This window comes from Rattus norvegicus, chromosome 8 (assembly GCF_021556685.1).
Source record: "Rattus norvegicus strain SHRSP/BbbUtx chromosome 8, alternate assembly SHRSP_T2T, whole genome shotgun sequence".
Taxonomy (NCBI): Eukaryota; Metazoa; Chordata; class Mammalia; order Rodentia; family Muridae; genus Rattus; species Rattus norvegicus.
The window spans coordinates 75,115,000-75,127,456 of record NC_141541.1 but is presented as its reverse complement, the minus strand read 5'-3'; positions in this window follow the sequence as shown (position 1 = coordinate 75,127,456).

Sequence of the window (12,457 nt, the reverse complement as noted above, 5' to 3'; positions counted from 1 at the left end):
TCATTCATATGTAAGTGTGAGGACAGGAACCTGTATTTGGTGCATATGTGGAGGTCAGATGACAACCTTGGGATTCGATTTACCTTCTACCTCTGTTGTTTTGTTGTTTGTTGCTGTGAGTGCCAGGAGAGCTGGGCAGGGAGCTTCAGGGAATTCTTCTGTATTCGCTTCCCATCTGTCTGAAGAAGTGCTGAGATTACGGATACCTGCTACCTAGCCAAGATGCGCATGGGTTCTGGGTACTCAAACTCAGGGCCCGTGCCTGCTCAGCAAGCACTTTACTCGTATCCTCCAATCCTAAGCATTAAACTCTGGAATGAATATGAATTAAGGGAAGCAGCCATGTGGGAGTCTCTGATGTACCGGATTAAGTTTGCAGGATCTGGTAGAACTGCGCCAAGCACCAGGCATTGGTGTCTGTATCAGGATATATAACCCTTTGCTCTGTTCTCCCTCATTTGTAAAGCTAGCATTCTATCTCACTCTTCCTTTTAAGCACCCAATTTCAATCAAGCATAGGAATTTGCCCCTAAATTTCCACCCCAGATTTGAGTCATTGGTTCTATGCCTGCCTTTGTCAGAATGGGAAAGACTGACTCCGTCCCTTGGCCTGTTCCCAGTAAGGTAACACTGTGCTCTCAGTTTGGCTCAGTGCAGCCACTAACCTAACTTCCTTTCAGCCGGATAACAGAGAACGTCAATGGGCAGCACCCCAGGTTCCACAGGAGACGATAGCAGGTGGCTGGCTTTCCCTCAGAAAGGCTCGCTGAAATCGGATCATTCCACCCAGCCTTTTCTACTGCAGCTTCTACCTCTGTTCTTCTTTTCCTCTCCTCTGGGATAATTTCATAGTGGAAATCCCAACATGCCCGTTGCCACTGAACACATCCACCTGGAAACAGGATTTCTTGTTGTTATTGTTGGCACTATCAGAGATAGTCTGAAAATGTTAATTATATTGACTCATTTTTACATATTTTTTTCTAAAACTAGCAAGTGTTTCTGATTGTAAAAAGCAAATGGTGCAAAATTATATGCTAGTTTTGATAGCCAGTCCTTTTAACACCTCATAAGTTCTTTTAATACCAAACTGAACATTACCAAAGTCTCAAGTTCTTGTTGCAGACAGCCTTCTGATTCCAGAACACTCGACTATATTGGAAAGCATAAAGCTTTTACAGCCAGCCATGAGTTCATATTCAATCTGCAAAAATTACTCTCTCACTTCAGACAAGTTACTCAGTCTCAGAGCCAGAGCCTCTAATGCTTCTGTGCTAACTTGGGATGATGATACTTGCTACAGAGGATTGTTTGAGAAGCAAATGAGACAGCACATCAAAACCACCAAGACCAGCACTAAGGAGAAGGTCATTTCCTCCTCCTCTCTCATTTCCCCTGGTAAAATGAGCTAAAATTAAACAGACGTCAGAATCAGGTCTGAAGACATTCTCAGGTTTCACACGGCTCTCTAATATCAGAAATATAATTCCTCCTTGCATAGACTAAACAAATTGGAACAAATTTAAAATTGTAAGCATTGAACGACTTTTAAAGACAGACGTTCCTTTGTTATTTAGCTGCTCCGTTTACAGCCCCTGGTCATTCTGAGTGTGCAGTCAGCCCATTGCTGTGGCTTGGTTTTGGAGCCGTGAATATTGGTTACATAAGAAGGAAAGTCCCTTTGAAAGTAATGGTGGTGGAAGAATATTTGCTTTCCTGAAATGAGATTATGTTTGAAAAATCCAGCCAACATCCTAAAGTCTGACCCCTTTTTTTCCTTGGGTGCATCAAAATAGAGTAACTTCTCAGAATACAATGAAAAAGTCATGCATTTCTTTAAATAATCACTGAATGGTTGTATCTTGCACCAGAAATTTACATAAACCCACACACTTATCTGCCTTGAGTTCATACCTTATTCAGAACATCAAACTCAGGTTTTTATCTCCTAGTTTCTGTCCACATATCTGTTTTGAATTTGGTGTGGCCTCTACTGATTGATTCATGCTTCTTTCTCTTGGGCTCTGTAGCAAATATTGAAATAGTTTTCATGCAAACTGTTTCACACAATGTATGACAAATTAACTAAAAATGGATCAGTAACCTAAATATTTGAGCTAAATCATAAAATTTTTTTTTTTGGTTCTTTTTTTCGGAGCTGGGGACCGAACCCAGGGCCTTGCGCTTCCTAGGCAAGCGCTCTAACCATTGAGCTAAATCCCCAACCCCCATAAAACTCTTAATAAGGAATCATAATGTTAGGTAAACCCTCATAACCTTGGATCTGACAGTTAAGCCCTAGTTATGACAACAGCAGCACACATGAACACCTGGACTTCCTTAAAATTAAAGACTTACACATCGAAAGATGATCAAGGAAGTAAAAAGAAAACCTAGAAAAACACTGGCAAGTTGTGTAGCTGATAGAACTAAAACCTGAGGATCAAATGATGCATGTTGAAAGTTAAAGGGAAGAAAGGGGGGATGATGCCATTACACTATAATTTCAAAAAAGAAAAATGACCAAAGGACCTGAGTAGGTATCTCTCCAAGAAGACACACAAATGGCCCGACATCGTGGTTCTTAAAAAAAAAAAACAAAAAACCTGCACAGATGCTTGTCTAAGAGCCCCGATGTAGGTTCAGTGTAGACGAATGCATTACGCTAAAACTAATAAAAAACTAATAAGCGAAAGGTGCCAATATTTCTGGGTTCTACTTATATGGATCGTGTAGGAGCCACGGAAGAGAAATTAGGTTAGAAGAGGTTCAGAAAAGAGACATTTCTTCTTCAGGAATAGGGTTTTGTTCAGGGCTCTGAAAGTAGATTTTAAATATATGAGACCATTGAATAAGTGATTACATTGCGTTTCCTACACATTTTTAAAGAGTGAGTTATACAGCACAGCTAAGAAGTTGCCTTAAGCACAATAATGATGTAATTGTCTAATTATATGCCCTCCTACTACTTATCAGCACTTAATCCACTGCCCTTTACATTAAGCACCAATTCCTATTACAAATGAACGCTATATAGAGTTCAGTGGTGTCTGTTTCCAAACTCTGTAGCACTTGAACCAATCATTATGTATTCTTGAACCAATCATTATGTATTCTTGAATCGATCATTATGTATTCTTTTTTTAAAGATTTATTATTTATTATATGTAAGTACACTATAGCTGTCTTCAGACACACCAGAAGAGGGCATCAGATCCCCTTACAGATGGTTGTGAGCCACCATGTGGTTGCTGGGAATTGAACTCAGGACCTCCGGAAGAGCAGTCAGTGCTCTTAACCACTGAGCCGTCTCTCCAGCCCCTCATTATGTATTCTTGAATCAAGCATTATGTATTCTTTGGTCTCTGGCTTTTTAAGGTCAACCATCATGTCACAAGGTCTTACTTACAGTTTGTCTCAGGTATTTGCTGGATAAACAACCACACACATACACTCTCCCTTCCTCCTCCCCTTCCTCTCCCTTCCTCCTCCCCTTTCTCTCCCTCTCCCCCTCTCTCTGTCCTAAGTCTTCCTGTGTTGCCTTGGCCCATCTGGAAATCGGTGTGTATATCAGGATGCCTCCAACTTGTCTGCCTCTACCTCCTGAGTTCCTTCTCCTCTCTACAGTATGTACCCCTTGGGAGAAGCATCCAGACTGTGTATTCCCTGTTAGATTTCCTTTGCTTAGATTGGTGTCTGGTACAGAGTGAGCTCTCAGTAGTTCAGTATTTATTGGTTATTAGACTAGTTGATTCCAGACCAAAAAATGGATCTATCTGCAACTCAGAGAAGTAGGTGGACAGAAAATATCAAGATAACAGCCCACCCACCTTGTTGTAAATATGTAGTTAAGTGTGTTTTGATGTGTGCTTTTCATGTTGTGTGTAGATATCAACAGCATCCTGTTCAGCCTTAAAAATGGTGGATGACAGACAGCTCCATTATTTGAAAAATGGATAAATGTGAAGGACATTATACTAATGAAACAAGCCAGGCCTGGAAAGAGGACACATGACTCATTTGTGCAATCTAAAAGTATTGAACTCAAGTAGAATAAGGGTTACCAGAGACTTGGGGTATAAGAGAGACATTGATCAAAGTGTACAGTGTTGGTTGGGTGAGAAGAGTAAATTTTAGTGATCTAGTCAACATAATGGTGAGTATAATTAACATGTGAATATTTACATCTATAATTTGAAATACAGTTTTGGATTTTTTATTTTATGCAGATTTATTATATTTTCATCAAAATTTCCAAAACTTTATTTTGACACAGCCATAAGCAATTCCTCAATTACTGAACACACTCCCCCATTGCGATGACCTCCAGGGAACGCTCTATGTTAACTAAGCAGGAAATGCATGGTCCCTGAATATAGCAGGTGCTTGTCCCGCTGATGATGAATACATTGAGATAGTTTATCATGGGAATAACTTTCAAGTATTTAGAGTAGCATATTTTCCTGTAGTTAGTGTGCACTTCGACACCCGATGTTTTCTTTTTAATTCATTTCAATATGCCTTATAAGGTCTTCTCTTAAATTTTTTATAGCCCAGAAATTATTCAGAAATGATGCTGATTTTCCACATATTTGGAATTTTTCTCAAAGAGTCGTGTTTCTGGTTTCTTATTTAATTCCATTTCTGTTAAAAGCATACTTTAAGTAAAATCAATTTTACTAAATGTAGGTGTGCCTTATAGCTTAGCATTTGATCTAACAGGGATTTCCTTTCCTCTCCTCTCCTCTCCTCTCCTCTCCTCTCCTCTCCTCTCCTCTCCTCTCCTCTCCCTTCCCTTCCCTTCCTCTTTCTTTCTTTCTTTCTTTCTTTCTTTCTTTCTTTCTTTCTTTCTTTCTTCCTTCCTTCCTTCCTTCCTTCCTTCCTTCCTTCCTTTCTTCCTTTCTTCCTTTCTTCCTTTCTTCCTTTCTTTCTTTCTTTTGAGACAGGGTTTCTCTGGGTAGCCCTGGCTGTCTTGGTAACCAGGCTTGGCAAACTCAGAGATCTGCTTGCTTCTGCCTCTCAAGTGCTGGGATTAAAGGCATATACTACCATGCCCAGCCAACTAATAAAACATGTTTCTTGTGTACTTGAAAACACAGATTCAGTGGTCAGCACCTATCAGTTAAGGTGATTGCATAATAGGTCTTCTAGAGCCTTTCTGACTTTGTGCTCAGAGTTTTAATCATTTACTGAGAGTGACATAAGGTTAAAATTTTCATTTAAATTTTCTTTTTCTTAAATTTTCAGATTTTGTTTAATGTATCATTTTTCATCGCTAGATGATTTTATATTTGTAATCATCATATCATTGCATATTCCTGATATTAAACATTTTATTGTTATGAAGTGTGTGTGTGTGTGTGTGTGTGTGTGTGTATCCACGTGTCAATGGGTAGGTAAACATGTAGAGGTCAGAAGACATCTTTGGACATCAGCCTCATGGACTGAACAAATACTGGATTTCACCCTCTTCACTATGAGACAGCCATTGTTGGACTATTCTGACCATAACCTGTAAGCAGTCTAATAACTCCTCTTTTTCTTTTTAGAGAATACTTTACTAGTTTTTGTAATCAAACCCACGTAGATAAGACCTTACATATTTAATACAGTGTGTTACCCCTGTACAAATGGAAAAAACTTAAGTTCAACATTTCTAGACCAATATGGCTGTTAATTTCTGTACAGTGCCAACTCAACACAGTAAACGGGGATACTTTTTTCCAAAGTTGACAGCACAGCTAAAGTTTCAAAAAATTCAAATTATATATCTGTATATATATATATATTTATATTTATATAAAAAGACCAATAATAGCAGTGTTATGCATCAACAGCAGCAACAGCTTTTCCAGGTTCTGCAGTCATCTGAACAAAACTGTAGAGACATCCAGCACACTCCATTAAAAAAAAAAAAGTAAAAAAACCAAAACCCGAGAAAACAGCACAGTTCTGTTACTCTTGTGGTACCTGGCACCATTTTTTTTTTAAATTAGCTTCTCAATCATCATCTAGAAAGAAAACATTCTGAGCAACATCATTAAAAACAGCTCTGATAAAGCACGGTCACTACTACGTATCATAAAGCAGGTACAAGCTATTTTACATCCACAGAGGTATGATACAGTACTGTCCTACATCTATAATACTAGAGGATACAATTTAAAAGGCATTATTTGAGACTTGATTCTACTTTTCCAGCAGAGGGCCCAAAGGATGATGTGACACAGCTTTGTAAAGAAACATACTCTAGACAGGATTTCCTTTCACTAGTGGCACAGTTCTAAGGATTCATTCTCTCCATGAATGTCAGCTAAAACCGTTATTAAAAAAATGAAATATCCCTAAAACAAAACCGTATAACCACCGGATTCACATGAAGATGACCTAGTGGAGACAAGCTGGACCTCACCTTACCAACAAGCTATCAAATCTGTTATGTTTAAACAGTGAGACCTCCAAGGAAGGAGATGCCAAGTAGTGCTTCAAAGCTTCGGACCACAATCAAACACAGCATCCTTTTCAACAGAAGCAGAAGCTCATCTGAATATGCTCAAGGATGCTGACATCAACATTTAATCATCTCCTCACTCATCCAGGAAGAGGGGGAGATCAGTTACTACTGTACTTTATTGTGTTCAACCAAATCACCATGTTATAAAAATAGCAAGCTGCCATAATAAAAAATAAGGCTCCTCTATCCAGCACCAGATAGCATCATTTTACTTTCAAGCCTAGAAATTGCACACTTGTATATAAACGAACCGAAGATGAGGATTGAGAGTTCATCTTGGTGGATTTTTCCTTTGATGAATATGAAGTGTCCTTCCTTATCTTTTTTGATGACTTTTAGTTGAAAATTGATTTTATCTGATATTAGAATGGCAACTCCAGCTTGCTTCTTCCGACCATTTGCTTGGAAAGTTGTTTTCCAGCCTTTCACTCTGAGGTAGTGTCTGTCTTTGTCTCTGAGGTGTGTTTCCTGTAGGCAGCAGAATGCAGGGTCCTCATTGCGTATCCAGTTTGTTAATCTATGTCTCTTTATTGGGGAGTTGAGGCCATTGATGTTGAGAGATATTAAGGAATAGTGATTATTGCTTCCTGTTATATTCATATTTGGATGTGAGGTTATGTTTGTGTGCTTTTCTTCTCTTTGTTTTGTTGCCAAGATGATTAGTTTCTTGCTTCTTCTAGGGTATAGCTTGCCTCCTTATGTTGGGCTTTACCCTTTATTATCCTTTGTAGTGCTGGATTTGTAGAAAGATATGTGTAAATTTGGTTTTGTCATGGAATATCTTGGTTTCTCCATCTATGTTAATTGAGAGTTTTGCAGGATACAGTAACCTGGGCTGGCATTTGTGTTCTCTTAGGGTCTGTATGACATCTGTCCAGGATCTTCTGGCCTTCATAGTTTCTGGCGAAAAGTCTGGTATGATTCTGATAGGTCTGCCTTTATATGTTACTTGACCTTTTTCCCTTACTGCTTTTAATATTCTTTCTTTATTTTGTGCGTTTGGTGTTTTGACAATTATGTGACGGGAGGTGTTTCTTTTCTGGTCCAATCTATTTGGAGTTCTGTAGGCTTCTTGTATGCCTATGGGTATCTCTTTTTTTTAGGTTAGGGAAGTTTTCTTCTATGATTTTGTTGAAGATATTTACTGGTCCTTTGAGCTGGGAGTCTTCACTCTCTTCTATACCTATTATCCTTAGGTTTGGTCTTCTCATTGAGTCCTGGATTTCCTGTATGTTTTGGACCAGTAGCTTTTTCTGCTTTACATTATCTTTGACAGTTGAGTCAATGATTTCTATGGAATCTTCTGCTCCCGAGATTCTCTCTTCCATCTCTTGTATTCTGTTGGTGAAGCTTGTATCTACAGCTCCTTGTCTTTTCTTTTGATTTTCTATGTCCAGGGTTGTTTCCATGTGTTCTTTCTTGATTGCTTCTATTTCCATTTTTAATTCCTTCAGCTGTTTGATTGTGTTTTCCTGGAATTGTTTCAGGGATTTTTGTGTCTCCTCTCTATGGGTTTCTACTTGTTTATTTATGTTTTCCTGGAATTCTTTCAGGCATTTTTGCAATTCCTCTCTGTAGGCTTCTACTTGTTCTCTAAGGGAGTTCTCCACGTCTTTCTTGAAGTCCTCCAGCATCATGATCAAATACGATTTTGAAACTAGATCTTGCTTTTCTGGTGTGTTTGGATATTCCATGTTTATTTTGGTGGGAGAATTGGGCTCCGATGATGCCATGTAGTCTTGGTTTCTGTTGCTTGGGTTCCTGCGCTTGCCTCTCGCCATCAGATTATCTCTAGTGTTACTTTGTTCTGCTATTTCTGACCGTGGCTAGACTGTCCTATAAGCCTGTGTGTCAGGAGTGCTGTAGACCTGTTTTCCTGTTTTCTTTCAGCCAGTTATGGGGACAGAGTGTTCTGCTTTCGGGCGTGTAGTTTTTCCTCTCTACAGGTCTTCAGCTGTTCCTGTGGGCCTGTGTCTTGAGTTCACCAGGCAGGTTTCTTGCAGGGGAAAAGTTGGTCCTACCTGTGGTTCCAAGGCTCAAGTTTGCTCGTGGGGTACTGCCTAAGTCCTCTCCGCGGCGGCAGCAACCGGGAAGATCTGCGCCGCTCTTTCCGGGAGCCTCCGTGCACCAGGGTTCCAGATGACGTTTGGTGTTTTCCTCTGGCGTCCGAGATGTGTGTGCAGAGAGCAGTCTCTTCTGGTTTCCCAGGCGTGTCTGCCTCTCTGAAGGTTTAGCTCTCCCTCCCACGGGATTTGGGTGCAGAGAACTGTTTATCCGGTCTGTTTCCTTCAGGTTCCGGCGGTGTCTCAGGCTCAGGGGTCCTGCCGCTCCTGGGCCCTCCCCTACGGGAACCCAGAGGCCTTATGCAGTTGCCTCTTGGGCCAGGGATGTGGGCAGGGGTGGGCAGTGTTGGTGGTCTCCTCCGCTCTGCAGCCTCAGGAGTGCCCACCTGACCAGGCGGTCGGGTCTCTCTCCCACGGGGTTTGGGAGCAGAGAGCTGCTGCGGGCCGGGATCCGCGGGTGTGGGACTTCCCTAATAACTCCTCTTTTAGTGTATATTCATTCTACAGGTTCTCTAGAGAATGGCGAGCTACTTATAGAGCACAAACAGTTGATTATAGCATTATTATTCCTTCTGGGAGTTTCTCTGATCAGAACATTTATTACTTCTCATTAAATGTAGTTACTGTTACAATTTTAATAACACTTGTCGCTTAAATTTTTATTACTTCTGTATGCTATGTTTTCATCTTTTCCTGATGCCTTTAATGCTTTTTTGTGTGTCAAGTAATTATAGTGTTAAGATTATATTTTCTGGGGGGTGGTGGTGGGGCAGACCTTTAATTCCAGCACTTGAGAGGCAGAGACAGGCAGGCCTGGTCTACATAGTGAGTTCCAGGATAGTCAGGGGTACATAGAAAAACTCTGTCTCAAAAAACAAAAACAAATAAAAATTATATTTTTTCAGTTGTCATTTTAATCTTTTCAAGCAACACAAAATTTGCCTGTGTTTTATAAGATGCACTATAACTTTTAGTTGCTTACTTTTTCCTAACATAAAATTGTATATATTTATGGCACAGGTGATGCTTTGATACCTGTCCACATGAGCAATGTTCAAAGTAGGCTCAAAGCATTCCATCTTCTCAGATATTATCACTCCTCCGCCTTGGGAATTACTTTACCACTTTAAATGGTATTTCCTCAGTTGCCGTCCCAGGCGTTAGCACATGTATCTTAGCTTATCAGAATCCACACTATAGTAGACTTAGAGTGTTAATATGAATTAAGTCCAATAAAAGTAACAATTTGTCCCAGCATAAGCTCTTTTCCTCCCACTTCTATCTCAGATCCAAGTGCAGCACTATGCATGTGGCTTCCTGTGTTTAAATATTTTAGAATAAATTTTAAAGAAAAGAGAAAATATATATCAGTGCAAACTTTTAGTCTGTCCACATACTGTTTATTTCCTGAATATTTGACTAGATCCACATCATTGCTGTCTTAAGGGGTCTTTTTTGTTTTGTTTTTGTTTGTTTTTGTTTTTAAAAGCCACAGGTGGTTCTGTGGAGGGAAACAATGTCCTAAGATGAAAGGAAAGCTTCCGTGGCCGGTGATTCCCTCAGAGGAGAGGGCAGGCAGAGGGTATGTAACCTATAACATACTAACCTACACTTATGCAAAAGGATAAGGGACATAACATTTTTTTCTTTTTTCTTTTTTCTTTTCTTTTTTTTTTTTTTTCGGAGCTGGGGACCGAACCCAGGGCCTTGCGATTGCTAGGCAAGCGCTCTACCACTGAGCTAAATCCCCAACCCCAGGGACGTAACATTTTAAGTCTGCCCAGCGCTTTCTCTTGTATTGCGGTGGTGAGTTTTAGAATTTCAGCTCTGAAGAGAGGGCAGTGACTATAAAAGGCTTGACAGGAATCCTGACCCTGACACAGATGTTTCCACAGTCCGGAGCGTCTCCCATGTGTAGCATCCTGTCTTAAAGAATCAGAGATTAGCACTCGTGGAAGCCAGTTGGAGCTGATTCAAATAGGCGTGGGACACCGTGGAGTTACCTTCTGTAGTGTTCCGCAAAGGAGTCCTACTTACAGTCCCTGAGAGTGGGTGGCAGGTTAGTTCAGGGAGAAGGACCATGAAAGGAGTCTGTTTCTCTTTGCAGACTGCAAATAGTGGAGTCAGGTGCCCTGTTAATTGAACTTTGATTTAAACACAGACACAGAGACAGACACAGACACACACACACACACACACACACACACACACACACACACACACACACACACACCTGTGCAGAGGTGGTTTGTGAAAAGAGGGGGAAAAGATGGAAGCAGATGTTTGAGGGGTGGGCAGGAGCAGGAGGGAGCTTGGTAGCTCCTTCTTAGTGCTCCATTGGAAGACGGGAAACACAGTGTAAGCCAGGAAACGAGTAACCACGCCCACCTGACTAATGTGTAGCCATGGGAGCAGTACCTCAGCCTGGAGATAGATGAAAACTCAGTCCTCTGTCACTGAATAGGAACCTGGTCTTAAATGACAGGTGAGTGGGGCCAAGAATTAGATAAGGTGAGGCACAAGTGGCCGAAAACCCCACCTGGTAACAGTTTGGTTGAGAACTAAGCATCCCCCTGCACTGGTCATTCCTGCAGCCGCCTCCAGGTCAGTTATTAGGGCTATATTCAGAATGAGAGGCGGCTGGGATCCCTTAGGGCGCGGTAAAGGTAAACGGTAAAGGTCTTTGTCTCCAATTGGTTTTTGATTGATCAATAAAGATACCATGATAAAGATGGGTGATCTTTGTAAGTGTACAACCATATGTGAAAGTAGACAGAGCTCAATATAGTACATCACAACTGGTCAAAGAACAGCAGAAAAGAGACCATGGAATGCCCTCACACAAATGAGACATCTGTATCACACCCCTTCTTACAAGACTCAGGGAACATCGTAGAAGTGACAGTATGGCATAAAGATTGGAAGAGCCACAGGTTAGGGTAGAACAGACCAAACAGCGTCTCCCAGATTTAGCAAGACCAATGCATTCATGAAAAAAAAAATGCACTCATGAACTTAGAGCAGCCATGTTTGCCTACACAAGATCAAGCCAGTCAATATTCTAGCTGCAAACCTTAACTGGGAAGCTATTGACAGCTTGGCTTTTCAGGTAGAGTCAGTTTTCCTTGAGGGCATGGCTCCTGGGAGGTAGACCACATTCTAATGGATGTCCCTACAGCCAGGAGTATATGAGCAATACAAATTAGACTCAGTGGGTTATTTAAGAAAGAAAAAGCACATGAAGTTGGGAGTAGGTAGAGGGATGGAGATGAATATGGAAAGAGCTAAGGGGAAGAGTGGGGATAAATATGACCAAAATACATTTTATATGTTCAAATTAATGAAGATATTATATTAATAAAAGTAACTTTAAGCACGCTTGGTGTTAATAATTAGATAGGGGAGTTAGGCATTGGAGGATAGAAAATAAACCTTGCTGTCCTAGAAGTGCTGCATGTGGGCTCTGCTCTTCTATGTACTAGGTTCATCCAGTTCAAATTAAACTTCATTTAAAAGCAAAGCCATTCGTAAATGATTCAAGACCAAACACACTATCCCTAACACCTAGGACAGTGAAAATTGAATCAAGGTCTCTTAAAGAACGATAATTAGTTTCCCACTCATTGGGCTAAAGGATCTTTATTATTTGTTTTAAAGAGTAAAGTCAGTTTATTTCTAACAACTGACCTCTTCTGGAGAAAAGGGAAGACAAGAACTAAGAAGATGAAGATTCTGCTGGTGGATCTTTCATTTTCTCTGGTTTGTGATGACCAGGGACCTCTTCATCTATCATAACCCTTCATAGCACTACCTATCTGTGACGGGAAAGGCTGGGGATGGGAAGAATTCTATGTGTTTTTACACGAATTCTGGCATTTTT